Consider the following 6089-nt stretch of genomic DNA (forward strand, 5'->3'; position numbering starts at 1 on the left):
TGATAGAATTACAATTTATAATTATAGAGTCATTGGAATATATTTAACTACTATAAAGCTGTAAATAATGCATTTAATAAAAACACTTAATGAAGGAATTGCTTTGAATATTGATTTTTTGTACGAAAACAACACTCGTAGTTTATGTACATGATTACAATTAAAACTTATAATTACATGCATGTAAGTATAACATTCCTAATATTATTGCAGTAATAAGCAGAAAAACTTTTTATCATAAATACACAAGAATTTTATTGGTATAAAGTCTGCCGCCCTTCATTTCGTTCATTAATACCAACACTATTTTCTGTTTTATAATTAAAGTTTTGTTTGCTTTTGAACTTACTCTTACTCAAAATTACTCTCCACATTCTCCTCTTAAAAACGCTTTCAATCACCATTCCTGCGAGAGCCTATTGACATCTTAAAAACCCACGATATTTATATAAAAACGACTATACTGTATGAGCATTAAATCTGATAACAATTTATAGTACTATAGCATTTAAGAAAAAGGCTCCAACTTGTAAGTATTTTATACCTAGTTTTAATTTGCCTCACTCATTTGCCAAAGGGTGATCATTGCTTGAGGTACATAACCCAATCCTTATATAAAGTACTAAGGACACAAGTCAACACTACTTTTTACCATATTTCATGTATTCAAATGAAAAATTTAAAAAACCACTTATGCGTTGATTTATGAATTTGGAGCATTGTGGTGTAAGGGGGGGGGGGATCCTACTGTTGCACTATGAAGTAAAATTTCAGAGGGGGGAAAGCAAGAGGGAAGAGAGAAATCTGGAATGGCAGTAAAGTACAAGGTGTGTGAATTTACGGGTCATAGGGAAGCTGCTAAAGCACTTGGGTAAATCCTAGAATGAACTGCATCAGGTGCAATGGTGGCACTATCCTCCCCCCTTTTGTCAGGAACTACATATTGAGGAAGTTTTGTTTGTATTTTCACAATTTAGGTGTAACTGGTAATAAATTGCTTAGATACCCTAAAGTTAGTGAATTATATGTAAATTTTCCTATATAAGACAAATCTTTCTGGCTGGCACTGTTGAGCACGAGTGTTTTGATCCTGCGGTTTTATTAAAGTTTCTATCAATGACAATGATAATTTATAACACAGCATTGCACTTTTACTTGAATTGGTAATTTGAAATGTGGTATGATATTTTGCTGCTTAGCCTGTCTATAGTAGCTTGAATATTTAAGTCGGCTTTTAATTTGTAAGTGTTGCCCCTTACTGTACAGTACAATACAGTTATTTAAATTTGAATCAGCCTTGGCCAAATTAGATAGGATAGTTCATTAGTTTGTGGATTATGAAAGAAGCCGTTTGTTTGTTAGTTCTTCAGATGTGTTAGCTAATAACATTATGATGTTTCTTGTTAAACTGAGCCAACTCGTAACAGTGATCAGTAGTGTGATGGTTCATGGCTGCTGTAAAAGGTGTATCACTATGTGTATCTCTGTCATAATGTTTTGCAATGCATCAACAGAGAATTAAAGTCTCCTTAGTAGATCGTGGCGCTATGGACAGAAAAATAGGAAGAGCTACTTAATAATTGTTTTAGATGGGGCCTGTTATGAGAGAATGGAAGAGTTCAGGTGACTTAGTACATATTAGGACAGATCATAGCCCTTCATCTGCACAATACTTCAGTATTATCTTACATTAGGAAGCTGGGAAATCTCGGTCAAGAAATAATCCCCTATTATTATCTAACCCATTAAAATCACATCATACTTCTTCTGATTGCAGGAGTGTCTATGCCATATCTTCAGAACTAAAAGATTTATTAGGCCATTTTGGTTGTCAGTTGTAGTAGCCAGGAGTCATTCCATCAATAAACTGTATCAGCATCAGTGGTTCACTAATAATTATGGGAGCTTTGGCCACTAATATGTTCTGGATAAAATCATTTAAATTTCTTAGGTTCCTGCTGTATGAGGAGGAGTTTGCAGTTCTGAGCATCAACAACTATAGGCCCATGTTAGCATCAGTTTTTCAACATAGTGTTGTGTACTTGTCCAATGGCTTGAATATTCATGATACTATAATATCTTTTATCTTGGAAAATTCAGTCCAGGTTCATTTATGTTTGAATGTGGACATTGTTCCACAGTTCCTGAGAAAACCTCCTTATGAACCTTAAGAGACCATATAGCTGTATTGACTAAGAGGTAGACATGTAGCTGGTGCACATAGCCTTGGCAGAGAGAGAGAGAGAGAGAGAGAGAGAGAGAGAGAGAGAGAGAGAGAGAGAGAGAGAGGGAGAGAGGGAGAGAGAGAGAGAGAGCGCATGCTGTTGCTGGCCCCATTAGTTTTAGTAGCCTTTTTCTCCAAATGTGCTGTTCTGTGCTTGCTACCAGAGTTTAGAACCAAGAATGCTTCTTGAACTAAGGCCTTGCCTATTTATCTGAAGATTCCAGCTTTTGGGGGATGTAGTTGGGGCAACCCCAAAGAGACGAGTCTCTGTCCACTGACAACCCTAAGAATTTATTTGAACAAAACGTCAGACAGACATTTGGGGGTTGACAAGGAACTTTTGTGTTGGCCAGACCTTAGAATGCCAAGATTTTGTTAAGGAAACTGGTAGATGGGCTCCATGGTTTTTAAAGTGCATTACTCAAAGGGGTTATTGATTCGGGAATTGCTGATCCTTAGGTTCCACAGTAGCAGCAAGAGACGCAGAGTTGAGGTTAGTCAGGCTTATTTCAGCTAGATAAGGAATGTTTATCTAGAATTTAAGATTAGTAGTTATTAAGACTAGTTAGATAAGGAATTTTAGAATGGCTACAGTATCACAGTGGTTGTACATTATAGATATATAGGATTACTTGGATGGTAGATGAGAGGATGATATAGAATAATAGAGTTTGTAAAGTGTTTATGGGGTGCTGACTACAGCTTGGAGAAGTCTTGAGAGACAACTGAAAACTTCTCGTTTCTGCAGATGTGTCAAACCTTTTCTGTATTACCCCTATGCCATTTTCTGGTAATTGTAGAAAATGCAGTGATTAACATTGCGAAGATTCATTGAAGTAGACAGGATTTTTAACATAAAATAAGTTATTAAAATACTTACCAAAGTTCATTAGAGTTTCTCTCCCACCTGCCTACTGAATAGTGGTAACACAATTGTAGTTTAGGCATTTTTATTTTCCTCCCAGTGGAGAGAATTGGAACTAAAGCAGTCATATCCTCGCCTATGTCACCTCCTACGTAGGGAATAGCCTCATGTATGGCAGGAAGAGCATTAGGGAAAGAGGGATTATTACACTAGTGTGGGAAGGCTTTGAATTTTACTTTTAGATTAGGGTGTTAAATCTATTCCTTCCAGAGGATAAACTGTGGAAGGAACATAGAATAACTTTGGAAAATACAGAAAAAAAGAAATTATTAATTTTTTTATAAGGTCTATAGATTCTAATACTGTATATATTTACATTATATCAATTATAGTTTTGAGTTATGAATAAGGAACTTGACAAGATATTTTGATAACTTCAGAGAAATTAGATTCAGTTTGTAAGCTGTGAATATCATACCCAAGAAACTGTTGATTATTTTTTTTTTGCCTTTTCCAGATAATGACTTGATGAATAACGTAGCTGAACTGAACTCGTCTGGAATCAGCTGACATGCTGTTGTCGATAGGCCTATACCATAGTTTCTTACCAGGAATTTATATATAATATAGATTATCATAGGGTTAAGGATTGGAGGTAATGTATAAATTGTTCCACCAATGGGAAAAAAAATCTCCTTTTAAGTACTTCTGTTAAGCCTTTTAATGCTCTAAAAGCCCTTGTTATCTAGCACAAGTGCAATAAACCCAAAAGTACATATTTTTGTGAAATGCATTGTGCTTGTTTTAGACATAAGTTTTATCCAACAAAAGCCTCTTGTTAATCATGTTTTACATTAAATAATAATTTGCTTTCTTGTAGTTTTAAAACTCCTATTCTTATTTTGTTATTTGTATTTGGTGTAGTAATATATGAAATGTTACAAATGCCTTATCTGAATTAGACACTGTTATGTGATCACATTTATTAATGCAAAGGAGAGAGAGAATTAGTATAAAGTTAGATGTAATTAACGTAGGTTATGCTGTGATAGAGCATGGATTTGTGCTTATCAGTTTGCTTTAGCTTATCACTTTGTAGTTTAGTGGCCTTATCAATGATTTTGCTAGAAAAAAATTTAAGATATAATATGATAAGTTTATTTTTATAGTTTTTATTTCTAAATTTCTGATATTTACTTTCAAAAAAAATTATTTTAGATTCCAAAGGCATATTTCAGTTTATACGGTGTTCTCAGTTTTTACAGGCAGTGATATGAATGAAGACAGAAGTCATAATAATCTGCTGTAAGAGTGAGATAAGGGACACCATTCATGTAATCTGCAATAAATTTATCAGGCACTGCCAACTTCATGGTGTCTAGATTTTAACTGAAGAAAATTATGTACCGTTGTGAAGGTTAAAAACAGTATCATGACTTTTATGGTTAAAATGCATTAACAGATATTCAAATCCAGAGTAAACAGTTCAAAATTGAAGGGTAAGGGTTAATTAGAAAAAAGTTAATGGCCAACATTCCAGAGAACGGGGCAGTAAATCGTTAGAACTTCAAAAATTCAAACTTGCAGCAAATTTTTTTTTGTTGAACAGGCGGACATGTCTTTTTTTTTTTTTTTTAGTTTATATATGAAAGATGTTTTAATTTTGTTACTGCTCTTGGAAAATATTTTATTTTAATTGTTCATTACTTCTCATATAGTTTATTTATTTCCTTATCTCCTTTCCTCACTGGACTTATAGCATCCTGCTTTTCCAACTAGGGTTGTAGCTTAGCTAGTAATAATGATAATAATAATACTGGTGCTTTAACGAATTTACATCGTGGAGGAATGGAACGGTAGAAAAATAATAAATTTAGAGTGTGTCATTGCAAGAATCAAGACATAAGAAATATCAGCATACTTCATCTGTTACACACACCAAATAGTCTATTTTTGAAATCCTATAGCTAATACAAATTTTTCCAAGTCTATAACCATGAGTGAACAAATTTAATACTTTTCAGTCAGATAAGAAGGCATCACAGTTAGTTTCTAAGGAGTACATTATCTTGAGCTTATTCGTAGGATGAGGGAAACTCATCTTGAATAATATCTGTGGAACTCTGGAAGTATGAACTGCCACCAAATGATTGAACTCTGCTTTGGAAGGGCGTCTTAACCCCTGTCCACACCATCGAGCATGCCCGACGGGCAAACGGTGATACCAGACCACAATAGTTAGTAAGAATGAGGGTTAATGACGTCAGAAGCGGGAAAACCACATACAGGGATCTGGCATCATACAGTGTTGCCATATCCCTGCCTTTAGTTTTCTCGCTTCTGACGTCATTAACCCTCATTTTCACTAACTATTGTGGCCTGGTATCACTGTTTGCCCATCGGGCATGCCCGATCGTGTGGACAGGGCTCTAGATATTCCGATTTGCATGAAAAGTTTATAAAAAAATAAAAGCATAGCTTATTTAAAACATTTGATTTTAATGTGGTGAATCAAAAGTCATATTAGAATGGAGATAGATATAAAGACATCACATTAATGGTAGGATGAAAATAATGTAGAGTATATCTACTTTTGTGTGGGTACGGCTCTGAAAACATGTTATGTAATATAGTGGGAAAATATGAAAAGGAACAAAAATAGCCTGTATTTTCTTGTGCTAATTAGCCGAGTTCTTTAGATTTCTCCTCATTTGATCTGACAAAGAATTGTATTACCCATTTTGAATTATATCCTTTGCTGTACTTCTTCCATTAATGCTGCATATTGAATCTTATTCAGTTTTGATTTTTCCATACAGATTTTTTGAAATCTTCCTTTAAGGAATTTTGGTACAAGTCCTCATCATTTATTTGCATATATGACTTTTATCTAAGATTTGTTGTATCAAAATATTAATGTGCTGTAATACAACTGAAGATGATCAAAGCACTATTACAGTATATATTTCTTCATCACCTTCAACAACTAGTCCAGAAGAC

The 6089-nt window shown here is 34.2% G+C and overlaps 1 long non-coding RNA gene across 1 annotated transcript in view; it reads left to right on the top strand.

Annotated features, from left to right (window-relative positions):
- The window catches only part of LOC137642529 (uncharacterized), a 99443-nt gene extending 95481 nt beyond the window's left edge, over positions 1–3962 (top strand). The window contains exon 4 of the long non-coding RNA XR_011044802.1: positions 3607–3962. This is a non-coding gene — a long non-coding RNA (uncharacterized lncRNA). The remainder of the gene's footprint in view (positions 1–3606) is intronic.
- The last annotated feature ends 2127 nt before the right edge of the window (positions 3963–6089 follow it).

The sequence above is a fragment of the Palaemon carinicauda genome, chromosome 6, assembly GCF_036898095.1.
Source record: "Palaemon carinicauda isolate YSFRI2023 chromosome 6, ASM3689809v2, whole genome shotgun sequence".
In the NCBI taxonomy this organism is placed as follows: domain Eukaryota; kingdom Metazoa; phylum Arthropoda; class Malacostraca; order Decapoda; family Palaemonidae; genus Palaemon; species Palaemon carinicauda.